This window comes from Rhinolophus sinicus, linkage group LG02 (genome assembly GCF_036562045.2).
Source record: "Rhinolophus sinicus isolate RSC01 linkage group LG02, ASM3656204v1, whole genome shotgun sequence".
Classification (NCBI taxonomy): domain Eukaryota; kingdom Metazoa; phylum Chordata; class Mammalia; order Chiroptera; family Rhinolophidae; genus Rhinolophus; species Rhinolophus sinicus.
In genome coordinates, this window is record NC_133752.1 from 69,672,867 (window position 1) to 69,698,917 (window position 26,051).

A 26,051-nucleotide genomic window follows, 5' to 3' on the forward strand; every position below is an offset into this window, starting at 1 on the left:
CCCATTATTCTTGCCACTTTTTGAAGCAGTTCTAGAAGTCCTCTTTTGTGAGTGTGTTTAGTTGCGCTGTTGTAGCTGCCTTGATGTCCTGAATTGATTCAAAACATGTACCTTTCATGGTCGTTTTGACTTTGGGGAAGAGCCAGAAGTTTCATGGTGCCCGAGCCTGTGAATAAGGTGGATGAGGACACACTGTAATGTTTTTATTTGACAGAAATTGCCATATACCAGAAGTGATGTGTGACACGGAGTATTGTCATGATGGAGGATGATTTATGATACACTTTAAAACACACCTTCTCTCAACCATAGCTCACACCTGACTGACTGCACCGAACAGATTGAAACTTGTCACACACTGTTACTAAGGTTTGAAGTGCCGCTTTACGTATTGAAGATCCCTGCCTTTCCGTTGGATGGTACTTGGCAGCAGCATTCACTGTGACATTTTCATTCAGTTCAAAATACTTTATTTCCTTGTTGATGTCTTCTTTGGCCTATAGATTATTTAGAAGTGTGTTATTTAGTTAAAATTATTTGAGGATTTCCCAGTGATCTTTCTGTTGTTTTTAGTCAATCCTGTTGTGATGAAAGAAGAACGTACTTTATATGATTTGGAACCTTTTAAATTTATTGTGACTTGTTTTATGGCCCAGAATATGGTCTATCTTGGTAAATGTTCTATATGCACTTGAAAAGAATGTGTATTCTGTTGTTGGGTGGAGTGTTCTATAAATGTCAATTAGGTCAAGTTGGTTGATTGTTTAGTTTGTGCTTTATAGTTTTTGATTGAATGCCAGATATTGTGAATTAAAAAAAAGAAAACAAAATAAAGCAAGCATTGCCATGTATGTTCTGCTAGAGGGGGTTCACCTTTTTTTTAGGGAGATAGAATAGGGAGCCAGTCACCTTAATTTATATGGAGGCTGGGTGCAGTTTTAGTAGTTTGGTGGTGCTCTTCCTCTTACTTTCTTTATTTGTAGGGTGTGGTTTTCCAGGACTTTCAATTCAGAGCTTGATGATCTTTGTCTCCTTAGCAAAGCCGAAGGTGGGTAATTTCACTTTGCTTTACAAAGTTTTTCAATTAATTATTTAGCCTCTTACCCTGCACAGTTTTAAAATTAAGCAAATGTCCTATGAGAGATATGAGCCTTGAGCCTGAGGTCACTTCAGTCTCCCAGTTTTGTTTCTCCTGCTCTGTGTGAACAACAGAGGCTCTCCTGGCTTCTCAGTTCTTAGCAGCAATGCCTAGCAACAAGTCCACGTTTCAATTTTCAGCCTCCAGTAATCTGGAAATACCCCCAGGGAAAAGACAGCCATAGATCATCTAAACACCTTTAAAATAGATTTCCCCTTCGAAATTTTAGACCTTCTTGGTCCCCATGCTTTTTCATCTCTCTGCTGCCTTTACAAATATGATTTTTGTAATTTATTTAGCTTTTCTAGTTCTCAGCAAGAGTATTAGTCTGCCGCTAACTATTCCATCTTACCTGGATGTGGATGATTCCCTATTTTTAAAAGCTGTGCAGAATACTCAATTTTCATGAGCTATCTCATGTTAAGTATTTTTCTCTTAGATTTTAGGTAGTTGGATTTTAGTATACCTAGTATACTTTTATACTTTTTTGTTTGACCTAGTGTATTATTTTATTTTATTTTAATTGGGGAATATTGTTGAACAGTGTGTTTTTCCTGGACCTATCAGCTCCATGTCAAGTTGTTTTTCAGTTTAGTTGTGGGGGCGCAGCTCACTGGCCCATGAGGGAATTGAGCCGGTGACCTCGGTGTTCCAACCATTGAGCCAACTGGTGGCCCACTGCTGGCTCAGCTCCAAGCTTAAGTCATCGTTTCTCACTGGGCCTTGTGGGAACCAAACCGGTGACATTGGTGTTATGAGCATTGCGCTCTACCCACTGAGCCAACTGGCCGCCTGACCTAGTGTACTTTTAAAAAATCAGACTTAGGGCTGGCTGGATGGCTCAGTTGGTTAGAGTGCGAGCTCTCAACAACAAGGTTGCCTGTTCAATTCTCATGTGGGATGGTGGGCTGTGCCTCCTGGAACTAAGATTGAGAACGGCGACTGGACTTGGAGCTGAGCTGCGCCCTCCACAACTAGATTGAAGGACAACAACTTGACTTGGAGCTGATGGGCCCTAGGAAAAAAACACTGTTCCTCAATTGAGAAAAAAATTTTAAAAAAATCAGATTTATTGAGGTGTAATTTATATTTGTTAAAGTTCACCCAATGTAAGTATACAGATTGAATTTTGACAAGTGTATACATTCTTATAAACACTGTCACAACCACTAATTTGTTTTCTGTTAATACAGCATTGCCTTTTCTACAACGATATCAATGGGACCATACAGTGTGTGTTCTTCTGGGTCTAGCTTGCATTTAGTATAATGCTTTTGACTCATCTATGTCAGTGGTATATCTCTGTTGCCAGATACTATCCCATTGTATGGAATATGGCATAATTTGTTTATAACTATCAGTTGGATTGTTTCTGGTTTTTGCCTATTGTGAACAAAACTGCTAAACATTTGTGGACATGAGTTCATTTCTCTTGGGCAAACACCTACCTTGTTTCCCCCAACATAAGACCTAGCAGACAATCAGCTCTAATGTGTCTTTTGGAGCAAAAATTAATATGAGACCTGGTCTTATTTTACTATAATATAATATAATATTTTACTATAATATAAGACCGGGTCTTATATTAATTTTTGCTCCAAAAGACACATTAGAGCTGATTGTCCGGCTAGGTCTTATTTTCAGGTAAACACGGTAGGAATGGAATTTCTGGGTTGTGTGGTAATTTGTATGTTTAACTTTATAAGACTGACAAACTTTTCTAAAGTGGCTGTAACACTTTACATTCCCTTCAACAATGTATGAAAGTTTTCAGTTTCTCTACATTATTGTCAACACTTGTTATTGTCATTGTTTTCGAATTCCATTATAATGGGTGTGTAATGGTATATCTTATTGTAACATTAATATGCGTTTCCCTAATGATTAATGATATTGAGCATATTTTCATGTGCTTATTGGTCATTTGTATATTTTCTTTTGTGAAGTATCTGCTCAAATCTTTTGCCTATTAAAGAAGTTGGATATTTTGCTTATTGAGATATAGAAGTTTTGTTTTTTTCTTTAATATATTCTAATATGAGGCCTATATCAGATATTAGAATTGTGAAAATTACCTCCCAATCTATGGCTTCCCTTTTTATTTTATTAATCATGTTTTTAAAAATTAAAGAGAAGTTTTTAATTTTGATGAAATCCAGTTTATCAGTTCTTTCACACTTCGTATTTTTTGTGTCCTAGGAAATATTTTGCCTACCTCAAAGATTTTCTCTTATGTTTTGGTACAGAAGTTTTATAGTTTTAGCTTTTATGTTTATGTCTGTCATTAATTTTAAATTAATTTTTATATATGATATAAAGTTATTTGGTATACAGTTATTTCAGCATCATTTGTTGCGAAAAGATTATCCTTTCTCTACTGAATTACCTTGTCACTTTTGTCAAAAATCAGTTAGCAATGTGAGTGTTCTTTTGAACTTTCTAATTTATGAAATGAACTGTATGTCTATCCTTACATCAGTACTTTAGTGGCTTGATCACTGTAGCTTTAAATCTGGTAATAGAAGTTCTCCAATTTTGTGCTTCTTTTTCAAAATTGTTTTGGCTTTTTAAGGTTCCCTTTATTTCATATAAATTTTAAAATTTATTTGTCACTTTATATAAAAATGGCTACTGGGATTGTGGTTGATTGAACATACAGATCATTTTAGGGAGAATTAGACGTCGTAACAATACTGAGTCTTGATCCGCAAACACAGTAAACCTCTGTATTCATTTAGGCCTTAATTTTTCTCAGTTTTTGAATATACTTTTAGTAGAGGACTTTGTCCTGTTCATTCAGCAAGTACTTACTGAGCATCTACCATGTGCCAGGCATTGTTTTAGTTGCTAATGTTTTACATCATTGAACATAGTAGACAAAAAGCTCTACCCTTGAGGAGTTTACATTCCAACTGGGGGAAACCAGTTGAGCAACTAATGAGTCAAAGATATCTTAGTACTAGTCATTAGTATTGTGGAGAAAAACAAATCAGAGTGTAGGGGTTTGGAGTATATGAGTGTGGAGATGGGGAGGGTGGGGTTTACAATTTTAAACTGAGTGGACAGAGAAGTCTTCATTGAGAAGTCAATATTTTGAGCAGACCTTAGTCTGCTATATACCTTAATAATGAAACAACTAACAATTTCAGAAGGAAAGGGGAAAGAAGGGGGCACTTGAATAAGTGTGCCAAGTATGCCAGTTGCCTCCTATGTAATAACTAGGAGTCAATAGCATTTAAAATCAACAACTATTGTAACAGAAGTATACCAAAGAGTAGAAAGGTAAGTAGTTGAAATCTAGCGATAATCTAATCTCTAATCTAATCAAGTAGGTTGAAATCTAGTGATAAGAAAGGGAGGAGGAAGAATAAAAATTTCTTAACATAGTTTATAGTAGAGAACTGATAGGTAGCATGTGAAGGAATGGAAGACTAATACGTTTGTTATATGTGGATATGATTATAAGAGTATCTACTAGTACGAAAATAAAAACCTTATTAAAATAACTATATGTAAAATATAAAGAGAAGAGAATTAAATGAGCAAAAACATGGGCACTTTATGACTGTAAAGGTTATAATTTACAATGAATAAATAGCAAATATTTGTATAAGATAATGAAGCCTTAATATTCAAAAGGCAAAAAAGATACTGGAGACTTATTCAGAAAAACCTTATTGGTAGAACGGTTTAATGGTTCTCTCTTATAGTGTAGCAAATGAACAAAAAATTAAGGCTATAGAACAGCTAAATACCCAAATTAATAAGTAAAATTTGATGGGTAAACTGAATCCTAATTTGCAAGCAGAGACAATATCTTCTTTCCAAGCACTTACAGAACATATACAAAAATTGATTATAAATCTAGATCATAAAGAAAACCTTCAGTACATTCCTAAAGGTAGAAATAATTCAGAGCTGCCCATCTAATATGGTAGCCACTAGCTACCAGTTTAAAATTCAGTTTCTCAGTCTTACTAGCCTCGTACAGTGTTTCCCCGAAACTAATACCTAGCCAGACAGTCAGCGCTAATGCGTCTTTTGGAGCAAAAATTAATAGGAGACCCGGTCTTACAGTAAAATAAGTAAAATAAGACCGAGTCTTATAGTAAAATAAGACCGGGTCTTATATAATGTAATGTAATATAATGTAATAATAATATAATACTGAGTCTCATATTTATTTTTGCTCCAAAAGAAGCATTAGAGCTGATTGTCTGGCTAGGTCTTTATATTTTTGGGGAAACACGGTATTGAGTGCTTAATAGGATTGATTGCCATTGGAATGAGGAGAAAAGAGAGCAGAGTGAAGACAGTGTAAGTGAACTAAAACCTTTTTCCTAGCTACCTGGGAGTCAGTAGGCACAATTTGAAGTTAATCAAGAGAGAGACAGAGACATAATTGTAAAAATAAATTAAAAAACTGCTAACAAATAGGTAAAAGTGATTGCTTCTAGGTAGCAGGATTGTAGGTAAGGACAGTTGGGCAGGCTGCATTTCCATTATAAGCCTTTTGCACTAGTTTTTTAAAATTCGTGTTAATTTATTACCTCTATAATACTCGTATGTAAGTTTTAGGAAATGGATAGGCTATATAAACAAAATAAGAGCAGCCTACAAACTGTCTTACCTAATAAATTAGGTAAGAATAAATTAATTAGGTAAGAAATAATAAAAATAAATTTGGTAAGAAACCTAATAAATGATAAGTGTAATTTCATTCCATTTGAAAAAAAACAAATACATAGTTTACTTCAGATTTATTAGATTACAATTAATTTATATTGAAAATATTAAAAAAAATTTTCAGGTACCAGTAGCCAAGGCTTCTCTTCGACTTCTAAATGAGGATAGCAAGCAGTTCTCTGTGATGTTGGGCGTATACTACTTATCTCTAATTGACAAAAATACTTAATTTAATTTAAGTAATCAATAAAAGATTCACATAAGATATCGGGAGCACCTTAAGATTTTAATCTGAATAAACATTTTCAAACAACAAATGGGCCCTTATAGTGGTCCAGGAAATAAAAATCAAAACCTGTACTCACAGCCCCTAAGGACTTAACGATATATTTCAAAGGCAATTTCTCTTGGAATTTATAGAGAGTACAAGGACATGATAAATAAATATGTGAAAATTTACTGTTTATATAATAAAGGTACTAGTTAATTAAGATGTCACTTTATATTGCATTATTCACAACCTCTTGCTGTAATTATCTATTTTCAGAAATATTATTACCTCCTATTGCAGAATCACTATGAGAGAGGAAGTATAGATAAGGGTTAGGGCAAAAGAGAAAGAGGTTTAGCCCTATAATCCGAGAATATTACTTGAAAGCATATATGTAGACTAGTGTACTGTATCATTTGTTGAATGAATGCAATACTTCTTTTCCAATTTCCCAAATAGACTGGCCAAGCCAGTTTTTACAGCTTGGCACTCTGAAACTGTCAATGTATTGTAGTCTGATGATTCAGGTAAGCTTTATACATGAATAAGAAAATTAAATGTAAAAGATTAAATCTAAACACTTAGGTTAGAGGAATAGCATTACACAGCACTCCTCACAAAGACCAAAACTAAATCCCCAATTAAGTTTTACTAATTTGTTTTTATAGTGATCTTGGTTTCCAAATATGTCTTTCAACATTTAAAATTTAAATATTTTAGAAATAATCAGTACATTTTTCTGCCTTGGAATGTAATTTAAATCATTTTAATAACTAAAGATCTTTATGTTTATTCTTAAATCAGTTGCAAAGTGCCCGCCAGAGTCGTAGGAGACTGGATACTTGTTTAGATATATTCTAAAACCTTGCTTTTCCATCAGTCCTTGATATTTCCTTATTTAACTGTCCTAAAACATGCATATTTTTAAAAATTTCATTTGTAATGAAATGCTGTTTAATTTTATTTGCCGCTTAACTTAGGTTGTGCTACATTATTACCAGCACTAAAATAATTACTTTAATAATTATAGTTTACATTATGCAGCAAGAGTGATGAAGTACCATTGGAACAATACCCAACCTAAAACAAGTATTTATTCTATGTCATCAAGCCATATGCCTGTACATGATTAGAAGAGGGCATCTCTTTGTTCTTAGGACTCCTTTGCTACTTTTTGTTGAAAAGCCCTGAGATTTTGGATTTCCTAAAGATGTTACTAGTGAGTACTTTTTGTAGCTATTATAAGAATAAAAATGAAAATATATGTTCCTAGCTTAAGTTATGAGTTTCTAATGGTAGGGACTTTGATTTATTTGTTCAGTGATATGAGTCTTGTACCCAAAATAGTGCCTCAGTATACTCAATAATTAGTTTTTGAACATAACTAAATGCAGAAACTATTGATATATATCAATATTTATATTTATGCATGTATAAGGTCAGATAATTAAGTTCATGAACTCATCCTGGAAAAAGTGCTACACACCTCATTGCTGAATATCACTATGGTCACCTTTGAAGTACTCCCTTGGGAAGCTATGCACTGACGCCAGTGCCTAGTCCACCCCTCAGAGCAATTTTGGAACTCTTTTTCTGGAATGGCCATCAGAGCTGTCGTCGTATTACCCTTGATGTCCAGAAATTCATCAAAATGTCTTTCAATATTTCCTTTATCTTCAGGTAAAGAAAGAAGTCGTTGGGGGCCAGATCAGGTGAGTAGGGAGGGTGTTCCAATACAGTTATTTGTTTACTGGCTAAAAACTCCCTCACAGACAGCGCCATGTGAGCTGGTGCATTGTTATGATGCAAGAGCCATGAATTGTTGGCAAAAGTTCAGGTCGTCTAACTTTTTCATGCTGCCTTTTCAGCACTTCCAAGTAGTAAACTTGGTTAACTGTCCAGTTGGTACAAATTCATAATGAATAATCCTTCTGATATCAAAAAAGATTAGCAACATCGTTGGAACAAGTCCGCAAACTTTATTGTCGGACCTTGTATGTACTCATATATTTAACAAATATTTTAACACGTTATATATAATAATAGTCTGGGAGTTTATCTTCCTATGTATACACAACTAAAAGAACCACAACTATGCTTTAGTTTTATATAATCCAGTTAGACACTAAACTCCTTAAGGAATTTGAGATTAACTTTCACACCACTGGAATACTAAACCATAAATGGAAGTGTAATATACTCTAATTTGTACCAATTGAGAATTCGCACTTATACTACCAATTAACCACTTACAAAAATTAATGCTCTGACAACTTTAGTTGGTCATACACATTTTATTTAAGCAATAAGATTTAAACCATATGTTAAAAACTTAAGTCTTTAAAATTCTTAATTATTAAAGATGAGCAGTTGATACATATTAATAAAAATAGATTTCATCATTAGAGCAAAATGTCAACATAAGAATTTCTAATGCTCATCTTCTGTCAAAACATCACGTTTGCTCCTGCAAAACTAGACCCCATGTCACCCCAGTGCCAGCCTCAGTGGCCCCATGCTCTTGATGGGCTTCTGTGAATCCCGGCCCATTCTGGTGCTAGCCAACTCCTTTAGCACCAGGCTCCCAGAAGGCTCTGCAAACCTAGTTTCCTTGCTCACCTCAGTGCCTGCTGGCTCCCATGGATCTAGGCTACTGGCACGTTTTTGTGAACCTAGGCTCCTAGTACATCCCAGCACCACTGGCTCCCATGACCCTGGACAGCTCCTATAGCCCCCAGCTCCCAATCAGTGCCTGTGAATCCGAACTCCCTGCTGGGCCCAGAACCAGGCTGACTACTGTGACCCAGGTCCTCGACCCATGCCATGTTCAGGTTGGCCCCTGTGGACCTAAACTCCAGACCAGCTCCTGTGGACCCAGGCTCTTGGCCCACCCCAGCACCAGACCAGCCCCTATGGATCCAGGCTCCCAGCCTACGTTAGTGCCAAACCAGCCCTGAAAGCCCCAGATTATAGGCCAACTCCCATGGCCAATGATGCCAGGCTTACCCTAGCATCAGGCCAGCTCCTGGGATGACCCCTGATTATGCAAGCACCAGGCCTGCCCACCTGCTGACCCAGGCACCAGACCTGTCTGCCCAGTGGTTCTAGCAACAAACACCTGCAGACACTACCTGATGGCCTACTCAGAATCCCTGGACAGGCTGACTGGTGAAGAACTTTGCCTGCTGGAACATGTCGTAAAGATTAGAAGAGGTGCTTCCTTCCTCAAATGTGTAGACACTAACACAAAGCCACAGGACCATGAATAATCAGGGAACTATGACAGCACCAAAGGAAACTAACAAAACTTGAATGAGTTATTCGAAAGAAACAGAGGTCTATGAACTCTGCCAAAGAAGTCATAATAATCTTAAAGAAATTCAGTGAACTACAAAGAACAAAATGAGAAGTTCCAACAAAGAAATAGAAACCATTAAGAAAAAAACAAATCCTGGAGTTGAAGAATACAGTAACTGAATTGAAGATTTTAATAGAATTTCAGCTGTAGACTCGACCAACCAGAAGAAAGAATTAGTGAATGAGAAAACAGGTAACTGGAAATCATCTAAAGAAACTGAAAAAAGAGAATGAGAAAAGTGTGAAAAATTCTGTGTGAATTATGGGATACCATTGAGAGAAACAGCCTACGCATTATTGGAGTCCCAGAGGAGAAGCGAAGAAGAAAGGAGCAGAATGCTAATTTAAAGATATAATGGTTGAGAACTTCCCAAATCTGGAGAGAGATTTGAACATCCAAGTTCATGAAGTTAATAAGTCACTCCAAAATTTCAATTGAAAATTATCTTCTTCGAGACTATTGTAATAAAACTGTTTAAAATCAAACACAACGGGTGGCCGGGTGGCTCATTTGGTTAGAGCGCAGTGCTCATATCACCAAGTTTGCTGGTTCGATTCACACATGGGCCAGTGAGCTGAGCCCTCCACAACTAGATTGAAAACAGTGACTTGACTTAGAGCTGATGGGTGCTGGAAAAAGACACTGTTCCCCAATATTCCCCAATAAAAAATAAAAATAAAAAAATCAAACAACGTTTAAAAAGCAGCAGGAGAAAAAAAAAATCCTCATATAAGGGAACCCTCAGACAGTTATCAGCAGATTTCTCAGCAGAAACTTTGCAGGCTAGGAGAATGTGGGATGATATCTATTCAATGTGCTGAAAGAAAAAACAACAACTGCGAACCAAGGATACTTTACCCAGCAAAGTTGTTTTCCAGGAATGAAGGAGACTTTCCCAAACAAAAGCTAAGAGAGTCATTACAACTAGGCCTGCTTTATAAAAAGTGCTGAAAAGAGTTCCTCAAACCAAAATGAAAGCATGCTGATTAGTAACACAAAAACATGAAAATATGAACATATTCTTAAAGGTAAATATATAGTCAAATTTAGAGTATTCTAATACTATTATATGGTGGTATATTAATCACTTAACGGTAGTGTAAAGATTTGAAGGGCAAGTATTAAAAATAACTATACCTACAATAATTTGTTAATGAATATACCATATCTAAAGAGTTAAATTATGGTATAAAACAAAACAAAAAAAACCTGGGAAGGAGAGTAAAAGAGTAGAGTTTCTGTATATGATCTAAGTTGTTAGCTTAAGATAGACTGTTGTATCTATAAGATGTTTTACATAAGCCTCATGGTAGCCACAATCAAAATCTGCAGTAGATACATACAAGATAAAGAAGATAGGAATCAAAGCATACCACTACAAAAATAATCAATTTAGAAAGGCAGCAAAAAGAGGAAGAAAAGAGCAAAAAGAGGAAGAAAGGAGCAGGGGAGTACAAAATAGTCACAAAATTGTTAATAAAATGGCATTTGTAAGTTCTTACCTGTCAATAATTATTTAAATGTTAGTGGATTAAATTTTCCAATCAAAAGGCATAGAGTGGTTGTCTGGACTAAAAAAAAAGACCCAACTGTATGCTGTCTACAAGAGACTTACTTCATCTTTAAGGACAGATGTAGGCTCAAAGTGATGGGATTATAAAAGCTATTCCATGCACATGCAAACCAAAGAGAGTAGGGGTAGATGTAAAATGGACTTTAAGTCAAAAACTGTTACAAGAAACAAAGAAGGTCATTGTATAATAAAAAAGGGGCCAATTCATCAAGAGGATATAACAACTGTGAATATAGACACACCCAACTTTGAAACACCTGAATATATTAAGCAAAAACTAACAGACCTTAAGGAAGTAATAGACAACTATACGGTAATAGTAGGGGAATTCAGTAGCAACAATGGATAGGTCATGTAGATGGAAAATCAGTTAGGACACACTGGACATGAAATATACTTTAGACTAAATTGACCTAGCAGACATACAAAACATTCTGCCCCACAGCAGCAGAATACACATTCTTTCTAAGCACACGCAGAACACTCTTCAGGATAGATGACATTAGGTTACAAAACAAGTCTTAGCAAATGTAAGAAGATTGAAATCATACCAAGTATCTTTTCCAGTCTCAATAATATGATACTACAAATTAGTAACAGCTGTGATACCAAAAATCAGTAACAGGAAAACTGGAAAGTTGACAAATGTGTGGAAGTTTCAAAGAATACACTCCTGAACTATCAGTTGGTTAAAGAAAAAATCAAAAGGGAAATTAGAAAATACCTTGAAACCATCAAAAATGGAAACACAATATACCAAAACACATGGGATGCAGCAAAAGCTGTTTTAGGAGGGAAGTTGATAGTGATAAATGCCTAGATTAAGAAAAAAGAAAGATCCAAGGGATTAAGTACAAATTGGAAGTTACAGAATAGTCACTGGATTGTAAGGTACAACATAGGAAATATAGTCAGTAATGTTGTAATAACTGTATGGTGTCAGGTGGGTACTAGACTTACTGGGATCAATTCGTAAGTTATATATATGTCTAATTATTCTGTACCCCTGAAACTAATATAGTATTGAATGTCAATTGTAATTGTGAAACTTTTCTTTTTTTTTTTTAAAGACAAAGGGAAAGTCATCATCACTTTCAAGCTTCTTTATCCAGGCAGGTTTCTGCAGACCATTTGGAAGCCCTAAACCTAACACAAAAGATGACTTTCAAAGAAGGTGAGTCCATAGAAATAGAGTAGAATGATGGTTGCTAGGGGCTGGGGGCTGGGGAAAATGGGGAGATGTTGGTCAAAGGATACAAACTCCCAGCTACAAGATCTGGGAGTCAAATGCACAGCATGGCAATTATAATTAGCAATACTGTATTATATACTTGAAAGTTAGCAGAGTAGATCTTATCACCACATACACAAAAAATTATGTAAGAGGACAGAGCTATTAACTATCCTTGCTGTAGTAATTATTTTGCAATATGTACAAGTATCTAATCATATTGTACACGTTAAATGTACGTATGTTGTAAGTTAATATCTCAATAAAAAACAAAACTACAACCAAACAAAAATAAAGACCTGAATTGAAACAACAAAAAATAAAGGTTAAGATAAACAACCTAACTACACCTCAAGGAACTAGAAAAAGGACATACTAAGCCCAAAGTTAGCAGAAGGAAGGAGGGAACAAAGAGCAGAAATAAATGAAATGGAGAGCAGGAAACAATATAAAAGATCAGTGGAACTACCACCTGGATTTTTGGGAAGATAAAATTGACAGACCTTTAAAAGCTAGACTAAGGAAAAACAGTCTCAAATACATAAAATCAGAAAAGAAAGAGGAGACATTACAATTGACAACAGAAATACAAAGGATTATAATAAACTACTGTGAACAATTTTATGCAACAAATTGCTTAACCTAGAAGAAATGGATAAATTTCTAGAAATGTACAACTTACCAAGACTAAATCATGAAGAAATAGAAAATTTAAACAGACCAATAATAGGTAGGGAGACTGAAACTAATCAGAAATCTCCCAACAAAGAAAAGCCCAAGACCAGATGGTTTCACTGGTGTGTTCTACCAAACATTTAAAGAATAATTAACACCAGTCCTCCTTCAGCCCTCCCAAAAAATTGGAGGGGAAGAAACACTCCCAAACTCATTTTATGAGACTGGCATTATGCTAATATCAAAGCCATATTAATATACTACAAGAAAACTACAGGCCAATATTCCTGATGAATATAGATGGCAAGAATTAACAAAATACTAGCAAACAATTCAGCTCACTAACAGGGTCACACACCATGGTTAAGTAGGATGTATCCCTGGGCTGCATGAATGGTTCAACATATACAAATCAATAAATGTGATATCAACACCACATTAATAGAATGAAAGATGAAAATCAGGTGATTATTGTTGATTAGATTCAGAAAAAAACATTTCACAAACATCCTTTCATGATAACATCTCAACAAATTGGGTATACAAGGACTTGTACCTCAGCTTTTAGAGAATGAGTATTTGTTTCAAGGCACTCAGTTTGTGTTCCTTTGTTTTGGAAGCACTAGGAAACTAATGTAAGTTCCCATTAAAAAAAGATGTGAAATTAAAATAAGCACAAAAAATTGGCACAGACTCTAAGTAAAACTTCTGTCTGCCAAAACAAATGAACCGAAATGTAACATGCAGAAGACAAATGATTCAGAATAAAACGTATATTGGGAAGTAGAAGGAAACTTCAGACAAAATAGGCTTTACATTCAATAACACAGTATAGCAACAAAGGAATAGCAAGGAATATGAAAAATAGAAAACAGCGGTAGAGAACAAACGATAATTTGCAAGGTGGGCAGGGTTTTTGGTTTTTAACTTTTATTAATTTTCTAGGTTTATTGCATTAGGATTTCTCTGTATCATTACTGTCTTAGTAGAACTCTCTGTGATGATGGAAGTGCTCCATAACTGCTGAGCACTAGTAGCTACTAGCCATAAGAAATAAATCACTTTAACCGTGTTTGCAGGTTTTTTGTTATTTATTCCCATTATAGTAACTGTTATTCCCAGTTATCATAAATAACATGTTTGCTTTTCATTTTTAAAAATTGTTAGAAAACATAACATTAAATGCCATCTTAATCATTTTAAGTGTACTGTTCAGTAGTGTTAAGTATGTTCACATTGTTATGCAACAGGTCTCTAGAACTTTTTCATCTTCCAAAACTGAAACTCTACCCATGAAACGCTAATTCTCCCTCCCTTCTGTCTCTAGCCCTTTCTACTTCCTGTTTCGATGAGTTTTGAGTACTCTAGGTACCTCATGTAAATGGAATCATACAGTATCTACCCTTAAGCTTATTTTGCTTATTGTAATGTCCTTGAGTTTTCATCCATTTTATAGCATGTGACATGGTTTCCTTTTTTTAAGGCCATATAATATTCGATTGTTTATATATACCACATTTTTTTAAAATCCATTTCCTGTCAGTGGATATTTGGGTTGCTTTCACCTCTTTGCTCTTCTGAGTAATGCTGCAACAAACATGAGGGTGCAGATATCTCTTCAAGATCCTGCTTTGAATCCTTTTGAATATATACCTGGAAGTGTGATTGCTGAACCATAAAACATAAAAACCATTCCTGTTTTTAATATTTTGAGAAAGCTCCATACAGTTTTCTATAATGGCTGCACCATTTTACATTCCCACCAACAGTGAACAAGGATTCCAATTTCTCCATAGTGTCACTAACTCCTGTTATTTTCTCTTCTAACAGTGTCCGTCCTAATGGGTTTGAGGTAATATCTCATTGTAGTGTTGATTTGAATTTCTCTTATGATTAGGAATATTGAGTGCCTGTTGGCCATTTGTTTATCTTCTTTGGAGAAATGTGTAAGTCCTTTGCCCATTTTTGAATTGGGTTATTTGTTTTTAGTTGTTGAGTTGTTGAAGTTCCTTTTATATTCTGAATATTAACCCTTTATGAGATACTTTGCAAATATCTTATCCCATTTTGCTGTTTGCCTTTTTACTCTGTTGATTATTTACTTTGATGTGCAGAAGCTTTTTAGTTTGTAGTTTCACTTGTCCATTTTTGCTTTTGTTGCCTACACTTTTAATGTCATATCCAAGAAATTATTGCCACATCGAATGTCCTGAAACCGTTCTGTTTTATTCTAGGAGTTTTATAGTTTTAGATCTTATGTTTTGGTCTTTAATTCACGTTGAATTAATTTTTGCATATCGTGGAAGGTAAGGGTCCAGCTTCATTCTTTCACATGTGAATATCCAGTTTTCCCAGTACAATTTGTTGAAGAGGCTGTGCTTTTTCCATTGTATAGTTTTGTCATCCTTGTTGAAAATCATTTAGCCATGTTCATGAGGGGTTATTTCTAGGCTCTTCATTCTGTTTCATTGGTATTCTATACCTGTCCTTATGCCAAGACCGCAGTTTTGATTTCTGTTGCTTTGTAGTATATTTTGAAATCAGGAAGTGTGACTCCTCCAGTTCTGTTCTTTTTAAAGATATTGAAAAAAAAAAAATGTTTTTTGGCTGCTCAGAGTCCCTTGACATTCCATATAAATTTTAGTTTTTTTCCATTTCTGCAAAAAATGCTAGTGGGATTTTTATAGGGATTGCATTGAATCTATAGATTACTTTGGATAATATGGACATTTTAACAATACTAAGGCTTCCAATTCACAAATGGAGTTATCTTTCCATTTATTTGTATCTTTTATTTCTTTTAGCTGTGGTTTGTAGTTTACATTGTACATGTTTTCCACCTCTTTGGTTAAGTTTATTTCTGAGTATTCTTTTTGATGCTATTGTAAATGCAGTTGTTTTCTTAATTTTGTTTTTGGGTTGTTCATTGTTAGTGTATAGAAACAAAACTGATTTTTGTGTATTATTTTGTATTGTGCAACTTTGCTGAAATCACTTATTTTAACAGTTTTTGTGTGGATGTGGTATCTTTATGGTTTTCTATATATGAATATGTCATCTGCAAACAGATGTAATTTTTTACTTCTTCCTTCCCTATTTGGATTCGTTTTATTTCTTTTTCTTGCCTAATTGCTCTAGCTAGGACTTTCAGCAGTATGTTGAATAGAAATGATGATAGTGGGCATTCTTGCTTCTTGCTGTATTATTCATAGTCTTAGAGGAAAAGCTTTCAGTTTTTCATTGTTGAGTATGATGTTAGCTGTGGATATTTCATATGGCTTTTATTATGTTGAGGTAGTTTTCTTCTGTTTCTAGTTTGTTGAGTGTTTTTAATGTGAAAGGTTGTTTAATTTTATCAGTGCTTTTTTTGCATCTGTATTTCCTCTTTAGTCTGGTAAAGTGGTATATTACATTGATTAATTTTCATATGTTGAACCATCCTTGCATTCCAGGTATAAATACTACTTGATCATGGTACATAATCTTTTTAATGTGCTATTGAATTTGGTTTGTTAGTATTTTGTTGAGGATTTTTGCATCAGTATTCATCAGGGATATTGCTCTATAGTTTTCTCATTGCATCTTTTTCTGATTTTAGTATCAGGGTAACGTTCACCTCATAGAATGGGTTTGGAATGTTCCCTCCCATTTAATTCCTTAGAAGAGTTTGAGGAGGATTGGTGATAATTCTTCATTAAATGCTTTGGAAAATTTTCCTGTGAAGCCATCTGGTTCCAGACTTTTCTTTGTTGGAATCTGCTTACATTTTTCAATTAATTAACTTTAAATTATTTTCTTTCCTCTTTGCTAAGAAAGATATGAGGATTTAGCTTACTTATGCTGTCCTTAATCTCCTGTCTTCTCTCTTCATTCCAAAGTTCAAAACTTATATTTAGTTCTTTTATTAGTACCTTGGCAACTGTAAATAAAATATTTAAATGTCTTTGAGATTATATTTTAAACCCTGCTGTGTAAGATAAGGATAGGACCTTTATGCATTTCTCCATCTTTTCTACTCCTTCACTTCTATTCCTACCTTTTCTTTTGTATTTGACCAGATTGATAACATTTATGTTTTGTTTTGTAATGAGAATTAAGACATTCAGGCTTGTCAGTAGGTTGATTTTTAAAAGTTGAACACAATAAACTGCAGTTAATTATTGAGCTAGGGTTATTTCCTACTCTGTGGGTCCAAAGTCATGATGCTAATAGAACTCAAAAAAGAAAATATTTGATATCAATATAAGATTGGTTATCTTTGCAGTTCATAAGTTTTTCAAAATTATGCCACTGCTTTGCTTTATATTCTAACTTTATATTCTGATTAGTTTGCCTAATATTGTTCACACTCCCCACAAGTCTGTAATTGCCTTTTTACTTTGATAGAGAAAAATGTACCTTCACCATATCCTCAGATGTTTCCTGCTTGAATCATAGTATCTGTTAGATGGACTCCCTTGTTTTCCCTCCCAGAGCTCTTCTCCTTCCTTTTTCAGTTTTGATGAGTTGGAAGCCTGCTGTATATTTGTCATTCTGAGATACTCCTGCACTGTAATTCTGTGTTACATTGATTGTTTCGTAGATCCCACATTTTCCTCTTTTATTGCATTCTCCCTCTTTTTGCTGGAATGTATTCTAAATTAAGTATATAGGGTACTTCAAATGTGAACGTTTTGCCTATCTGAAAATGGCTTTAGCCTGGCTCATAATGGCTTGATAGCTTGCCTGGGTGTAGAAATTTAGATTCAAATTAAATTTCCCTTAAAACTTAAGGGTTTTGCTCTGTTCAGTTTGATCAGAATGGTAAGAAGTGTGATGCTACTCTTGAGTCTTGGTACTTTGTAAGTGACCCTTTCCCTCTCTCTTTGTGATCTTTAATCTCTTTATCCTTGGAGTTCTGGAATTTTATACTTATGTGTGTAGTTATAACTTGTTTTTGTTATTCTGTCTGGACTCGCTGGAGTTGGTAGGCCTTTTCAGTTGAAAATGTGTTTTCCTTCCCGTATGGGAAATGTTCTTTTATTATTTATTCGGTATTATTTCTTTCTTTTTCTTTTCTTTTTTAATGTTCCCCCATTTTGGAATGCTCACCACAAATGTTGGCTTTCTGGATTGATGCCTTATGTCCTTTTATCTCTTCTCTTGTGTTTTCTGTGTTTGCTTTTTCTGTATTCTGATTCCTTCAGCTACTATATTTTGCCGTGTATAGTGTGCACATTTTTGCCCAAATTTGTGAGAGAAAAATAAGGATGAACATTATACGTGAGTAGTACTAATTCTGTATTTATATAAATGTTTTTAATTATTTCATTTATGCTTATGAATTAAAACTGTAATTCCAGAAATCAGTAACGATATCCATATGGAAGTAATACCCTGGAATACGATAATCGAATTTGTTGAAATTAAGACGAATTTGAAATGACAAAGAGTTCTTGGCCTTCTATGATGCATACATATCGTAAATTTGTTACCAGTACATAAAATTTCTTGTACTTTGTATCTGTTCATGTGTTTTGTAATTATTTGTTACATAAAATTTTTTGTGCCATAATATGTTAAAAACCAAATACTGAAATTCCTTTATAATGCAAGAAACAAGTATCTTAATGTAAACAAATAAAAATTTAAATTAAAAAGAAAGATTTTTTTTTCCCCCCTGAACAATTGGGCCAGAAACGTGGGACTACATTATACATGGCAAAATAACGGTATATGTTCTTGTCTTTCTGTGAATGTCTATAATGAGGATGATTATTTTGTGGGTAAATGAGTTCATATGTATGAAGCATTTATAACCATTCCTGGTGTGGTGAAATCTGTATTGTTTGTTAAATGTACAGCATTCCATTTTTTTTTTTTTCATTGAATGCAGTTTCTTCAGGAGTGTCTTGAGGATATTTTGTTTTGTTTTTGAATTTTCTTCTGTACCCTGAGTAATCTTATGATTCTTCTGGGGTTAGTTGGTCTACTTACTTGTTTTGTTTCTTTTCTAGCTGCTATTTTTCCTTGACTGTTTGGGGATTCTTATTTTTGGTTCATGTTTATTGCTAAAGGATCGTGTTGATTATTTCAAATAGCTGCTGTGTGTTTCCATTCTTTTTGTACAGGTGGATTTGTTTTCTAATTGCCACCTCATTGAAAAACCTGGTAATTCTTTGTGCATACAAGGTGTGATCAAAACATATGGTGAATGTTTAAATAAAAAAAAAATTATTACAGTAAAAGACACATTGCAATTAATCCCCATCAAAATACTTCTCCTTGCTTCGAACACACTTATCCCATCTTTCTTGCCACTTTCTAAAGCAGTTCTGGAAGTCCTCTTTCGTGAGTGTCTTTGGTTGAACTATTGTGGCTGCCTTGATGTCCTGAATCATTTTGACTTTGGGGAAGAGCCAGAAGTCACATGGTGTCAGATCTGGTGAATAAGGTAGATGAGGACACTGTTATGTTTTTACTTGACAGAAATTTCCGTACCAGAAACGATGTGTGACATTGAGCCTTTCTGTTGTGATCACAAAATACAATGAATACTGCTGCTGAGTGCCATCCAACAGAAAGGTGGGGATCTTTAATATGGGAAGCGGCATGTCGAACCTTAGTAACTGTGTGTGATAAGTTTCAACATTTTTGGTGCAGTCGGGTATGAGCTACAGTTGAGAAAAGATGCGTTTTAAAGTGTGCTGTAAATCATCCTCCATCATGACAACGCTTTGTGTCACATACCGCTTCTGGTACGGCAATTTCTGTCAAATAAAAACATTATGGCATGTCCTTATCCACCTTATCCACCAGATCTGGCACCGACAGACTTCTGTCTCTTCCCTAAAGTCAAAATGATTCAGGACATTGAGGCAGCCACGACAGCACTACTAAAGACACTCACGAAAGAGGACTTCCAGAACTGCTTCAGAAAGTGGCAAGAATAATGGGATAAGTGTGTTCGAAGCGATGGGGAGTATTCTGATGGGGAATAATGGCAGTGTGTCTTTTACTATAATAATTTTTTTTAAATTTAAACATTCATTGTATTGTTTGATTACACCTCGTAGATGGAGCATCTTGTCTGCTGGCAAGTTTAGGTTTGGAGCATGAGAGTGGGGAACCTGTTGTTAGTCTCAGGAGCTTTTTAATTGTCATATTGACATGGGCTGTGTGGATACTAACATCCATGCCAAAAGAGCTAGTTTCTTTCTGAGCAGTTTGTTAGATTTCTTTTTTAGAAAAAAGTATTGCAGTTTGAGGCCTAGGGGTGACACTGAACATTGCTTAGCCAGGGAAATGGTGCAGAAAAGGGACAGGTGAAGATGAAGCTTTTTTCTAAGTTGCCTGTTTTCAGCCTGTTTACCTGCTAGTTCGGAGCCTAGAGCCTCAGGATAACTAACTGTAGTCCTTCCACTGGGGTTTTTATGTGTTAATTTTGGGCTTTGCTTTTCTTAGTTCTGTTTATCCTTTTAATACACTTGGATCTGCTTTCTGTTGTCCAGAATGTACTGTCATTTCATCTCTTTATAACTTCTTTCACATATTCATTTTTTGTAGATTTATTCCTTTTTGTACTTCTGTGCTTACTAGTAGGCTTTCCAAAGGGAGGAGAGGCAAACAGGTGTTTGTCATCGTCTTCTCTTTCCCTTTCCAGGTTTTCTTTTTTCTTTTTTTCAAAAAAAAGGAATGAAAAGCATTTCACTCCCAAAGTTCTGTATGTTTCTTTAAAAAGAAGGGGTATTTTCTTACATAACCTCAATATCATTACCCCATTCTACCAAATTAACGGTAATTTCTTAATATCATATAATGCCTTTTTATTGTTTGTTTGTTGGAATCAGCATTCAAATGAGGTACATACATCCCAGTTGATTAGTTCTTGAGTACTATTCTTTTTAAGAGTACAGTTTATTAGGAATAGAAATGACATCAGTTTGTAGATAGCCTTGATAGACAATGTTTGCGCAAACTGTGTATTACAGTCCACCCTAATTTCTTAAGAAAGCAAAGTCTTCCTCAAAATAACATGCTTGTATTTTAACGGAATATTTAAAACACATACAACAGTAATCAGGATAGAATAATGAACTCCCATCTTCCCATTACCCAGCTTGAAAAACTTATTAACTCAGGATCTATCTTGTTTCATCTATACCTTTACCCACTTACACACACTCCTAATACTATTTTGAAGCATATTCCACATCTCATTCATCTGCAAACATGCCTTATTTTTAAAACTAAGGGCTCCGAGTCTGTTTGAAATTTAAAACAGTTGACAAGCCCCCACAGCGTTTTCTATTTTTCTTTTCACCTCCATGCTGAAGAAACTGGGTCAGTTTTCAGTAGAATATTTCACATCCTGGATTTCTCTGATTGCTTCCTCCTGATGTAATTTTACTTAATTTCTTTCCTGTGTTAATGTAAACTGGAAGTTTGATCTAAAGCAGTAAGTATTTTGCAACCTTTTTTTTTTTTTTTTCCCTCTTCCCATTATTGCTCCCTTAACGGGCTTTTTTAGACATTTTTTTCCCCTTTACTGTCTGCCCCCTGAGGCCCAGGGACACATATAGCATTATGGTTTGGAGGGTGAGAAACAGTTTTTATTTACTATTTAAGATTTTTTCATCCCTTGGATGTGACATTGCTGCTGTTAAGAATATGATCTAAAGGTTTCATAGATTCCAGTTTGACTCTTTTTAAACAAGAACATTTTATAAATAGTACTATCTTCTACATATTTCATTACGTCAGGACATACATAATACGTACTCACTTTTAGAGATGCTGAGATTGATTAGTGCATTCGATTGATGACAGTATGATCCAGTGTGACATTCACTATCACTTTTTCTGCTAATGGTTTAAAAATCTGTTGATGATTGTTGCCCATCTATTTGTGTTAATTTCTTTTGTTCTTATTAGCCGAAATTCTTTGAAGAACTAGCCATCACCCATTAGGTCTCTGGCCAACTTGAAATACAGTTTGATGGAACAGGCAAGAAAAATGATTTTTTAGTTCCCTATAACCAAATTTTGATTAACCTTAGTATACAGTCCATTGGATTTAATGTTAGACTTTAAAATTTTTTTGAGTGTTTCTGTTTGTTAGGACTAGTTTTTCGTGATGTCCTTTCTTTGAGGTCTTCCAAAGGAGAAAGCAAAATTTACTTTTTAAGAGTTGAATAGAACTCATTCTGTCTTGACTTAATTATATTCGTTTACCTTTTAACACTGTGCTATTTCATCATGACTCATCAATTATTTCCATCTGTCCTAAAAAGATAATATGAAAATAGAAGAATGATGGAATCATGTAGAAGGATGATAGAATATGGAAAAAAATAATCACAATTGCATCGTTTTTTCAGTTTTTACTTTTTTTGTGTGTTGCTCAAGTTATTACATTATCTTTCAAGAAGTTATAAAAGAAGCCTAGAGATACTGTCTTTGTAGGCTGCTTTTAGTTTTCATTGAACACAGTTGAGAATTCAGAAATGTTCATTTCTGCTCATAATGGCAAAGAGAAGAAAAATGACAGCGGAAGATGTTTCACATCTCTGACAAATCGGCAGATGACTGCAAAGAGAATAATAGCAGCACTGCAGGCAATAGACCAGCATTGTCCCGTACAAATATAATATGAACATTATATAAACATAGAATTTAAAATTTACTTTAAAAAGTAAGCCAAGAAAATAGTGTCATTAAGGAAAACAGAAAATGTTTGGAATTCTTTTTTAGGAATTAACACCCTGTGGAACAAATTTTGCTGGATCGCTTGTCTCTCTTCTTTCCTCCTTTCAGATAAATTCCCTTTTTCTTCTCTCCGCATTCCAGAACTTTATTGAGGAGTAGTGTGTTTTTCCCAGGACCCATCAGCTCCAAGTCAAGTTGTTTTCCTTCAGTCTTAGTTGTGGAGGGCGCAGCTCAGTTCCAAGTCCAGTTGCCGTTTTCAGCCTAGTTGTGGGGGGTGCAGCCTACCATCCCATGTGTAGTCGAACTGGCAACCTTGGTAAGAGCACAGGCTCTAACCATCTGAGCCATCTGGCCGCCCCCGACTGTGTGTAGCTTGATAATATACTACCTTGTGTTTGCTTTGTCTCCTTATATGCCTAACTTCATTTTCACTTGTTCACGTCTTGGAATTGAACTCTCCCTTCCCAAAGTGTCAGCTTGTCCCTTTGCCTCAGGCTGTTTTTTTAAGCTGAAACAATGGCTTCCAAACTTCTTTGACTACACTTGTAGTAAGAAATATACTTTATGTTGTGACCCGGTACACATGTACACACTTACCAACACGTATCTGAAACAGCAGTTTCAGGAAATACCGTTTGTAGGTGTCTTCTATTCTGACTTTTTTTTCCTATCTTGTTTCATTTTTTAAATGCTGGTTATAACCCACTATATTGCTGGATCAAAAGGAAAGAACATTTGTAATTTTGTTAGGTTATTGATATATTGTTTTCCATGAGCTTGTTTATACTCCCACCAGCAATGTGTGAGAGTAATGTCTAAGCTGATATTTTAAGTGCTTTGAAAATTCTACCCCTAGAGTATGTGACTCATCAGTGTGTTCAGACTTGAGCAACACTTGTCCTGCCTGAGGATAGAGTGAGAGTGTCTTGTGCTTTAACTCCTTTTTCAGTTGTAGTAGGAGAGGGGAAGGAAGCCTGTAGGTTAGTTGAACATTTTTTAGGATGTCATCCTGTTTTGATTATATCTTTTTGAATAGCTCTTTTGTGGTTTCTCTTGGTATTATATTTTGTATATATAACTTAATACAGTCTATTGGTTAAGTCGTTTTACCCCCCCTTCTAACATAATTGTCTTTTATATTTCCTCTGCATTCATTGAGAACCATATTACAATGTCGTAATTTTTGCTTAAACCATCAAAAAATAGTATATAGCACTTAAAAGGAGAAGGGAAGTCTGTTGTCTTTACCCATATTCTTATCCTTTCCATTCTTCCTTATGTTCCAGTATTCCTTCTTTTATCATTTCCTTTTTGTTTGAAGGACTTCCTATAGCCGTTCTTTTAGTATAGGTCTACTGGGGACAGATTCTCTTAGTTTTCCTTCATCTGTGGCTGTTTTAATTTTCCTGTTTCCTAAAGAATATTTTGTCTGGATATGAGATTCTGGATTGGCAGTTTTTTCTTTCATCAATTAAATGCTTCTGGGCATCAAAAATATGAATATGAATTGAAATTTAAAATGTTTATTAACCATAAATAATGGTCTAAGTGTTAAAGAAGAAATTTTCTTCTAGATTATAATTATGAGTACAGCATAAATATATTATTAATTTTTTATTATAAGCAATTACTAAACATAAATGCATCTCTTCAGAGGGAACTGTTTCTTTCATGGATGGAATTTATGTATCCGTGGTTGAATATTACTTATATTAGAATAAAACTGGTCTCAGTGGAAATTAATAATAAGAAAAAATATTGGGTTGTAGTAAGTGTGAGGTTTACAAAAGATTTAGTGATAATTTTGTTAAGTATATCATTTACAGTAGAATTTTCAGTATGTTTCTGCCAAATTAGTCTATAACTAATAAGTCTATGTAGGAATGAAAAACTGAGCAGATGTGAAAAATTTTCCAGGTGAAAAAAATGTGGATTTACTGTGTCCAGTATTCTTTTGGCAAAAGTTAATAAAAATCTTTCTCGGGGGCAGTCAGTTGGCTCAGTTGGTTAGAGCACAGTGCTCATAACACCAAGGGTGCCGGTTTGATCCCCACATGGGCCAGTGAGCTACGCCCTCCACAACTAGAGTGAAAACAATGACTTGACTTGGAGCTGATGGGTCCTGGAAAAACACACAGTTCCCCAATATTCCCCAGTTAAAAAACAAAAATCTCAATAAGTGTTCAAAAAAATATAAAAACTGAATTAACTTAAGTGTATGTTACTTTTACATGAAAATATGACATGGATTTGTGAGAGGTAAGGGCTCTATTCAACTCTTTAAAATCATACAAAATGTCTTTAATATACACACAGGTGATTGATAAAATGTACTAATTTCTTATTTCTCTGATAATGGTAAAATTACAGATCTTGAATTGTAATTCAAGATGCTTCCCAGAGCTTGAATTCTAAATAGTGGTAGGTAAATTATATAAACTGTTTGACCATAAGCTTTTTACCTGGGTAAATTAGGTTGTAACTGTCATCAGTATTTATTACCACTTTTTTCATTGCATTTTCTCTCAGGTGAACTTCTTAATCAGAAGTTTGTATTCTTACCTTCGAAAGTTTTAAGAGCCCTTTGAGGCCAAAATATCTTTTTTTTAATGTCAGGTATTGTGCTTAACAGAAGTTTATGGGACAGAGAAAGACAAGACCAGGTTGGATAGATGGTGCCTACATTAGAGGATATTCCTCTCAATATTAGTATTTCAAATGCTTTCTTGGGTGTTCTGGATGTTTCTGCATCTCAGAGAAATGCTTTGTAATGAGATCTCTTGTGAACTGGGAGAAGGAGGATTGTAAAGCAGAGTGTAGAAAAAGAGAAACCAGCAGGATGCTCTGACTTTGATATTCTAGTGACTGGTTGGTAACTGTGGAAATAAGGATCTGGAAATTGATTCCCTTAAAATCATCTGGTCTCCAGTGTGAAAACTGCTGGATTAAGGTTTAATCTTTTATCATTAGATTATAGTCTTGAATCTTCTGCTAAGTAATATTTATCTGCTTTTTAAGTTCACCTTAAGGTTCTTCGTTATAGTGCATTGATTACTCCTATTTCTCTGTACTCTCTTTGAGTGAGGATTCTTTTCCATTTTTCCTGAGTATGTCCTCAGTGGAGCAGTTTTTTATTCTTCTTCTTTTAATGTGTATTTTTTTTCTTATTTATAGTCCATTCCCTTCAGGTTTTGATTTTTTTTCTATTGCATTAGATATTGTCTGTTGGTTCATCATTCATTCATAAAACAGGATATGTTGCAAAAATACAATTGCCACAGGGTATCAATCTTCATTGTATTTCAGTGACTAAAACTCCATGAGGGCAGGAATGTGGTGTGTTTTCATCATTGGAGCCTATGATAGTGAGTGAATGAGGAAGGAACAGAATTTCTTCAACTTTTTTCCTTAATATTATAGAACTGCTAGTTA

General features: G+C 34.7%; 1 protein-coding gene across 26 annotated transcripts in view; it reads left to right on the forward strand.

Annotated features, from left to right (window-relative positions):
• Positions 1 to 26,051, forward strand: part of CLOCK (clock circadian regulator) — a 121,698-nt gene that overhangs the window by 10,284 nt on the left and 85,363 nt on the right. For 12 of the 26 annotated variants that reach the window (XM_019740117.2, XM_019740104.2, XM_074324530.1 and 9 more), the window contains exon 3: positions 12,097 to 12,200. The exons of 5 other annotated variants lie outside the window; for them this stretch is intronic. The gene's annotated coding sequence lies outside the window, so the exon portion shown is untranslated. Of the gene's footprint in view, positions 1 to 983; positions 1,049 to 7,125; positions 7,315 to 7,775; positions 7,808 to 12,096; positions 12,201 to 26,051 lie in introns of all 26 variants that reach the window. 9 more of the 26 variants (XM_074324539.1, XM_019740101.2, XM_074324542.1 and 6 more) reach the window with 3 other exon arrangements.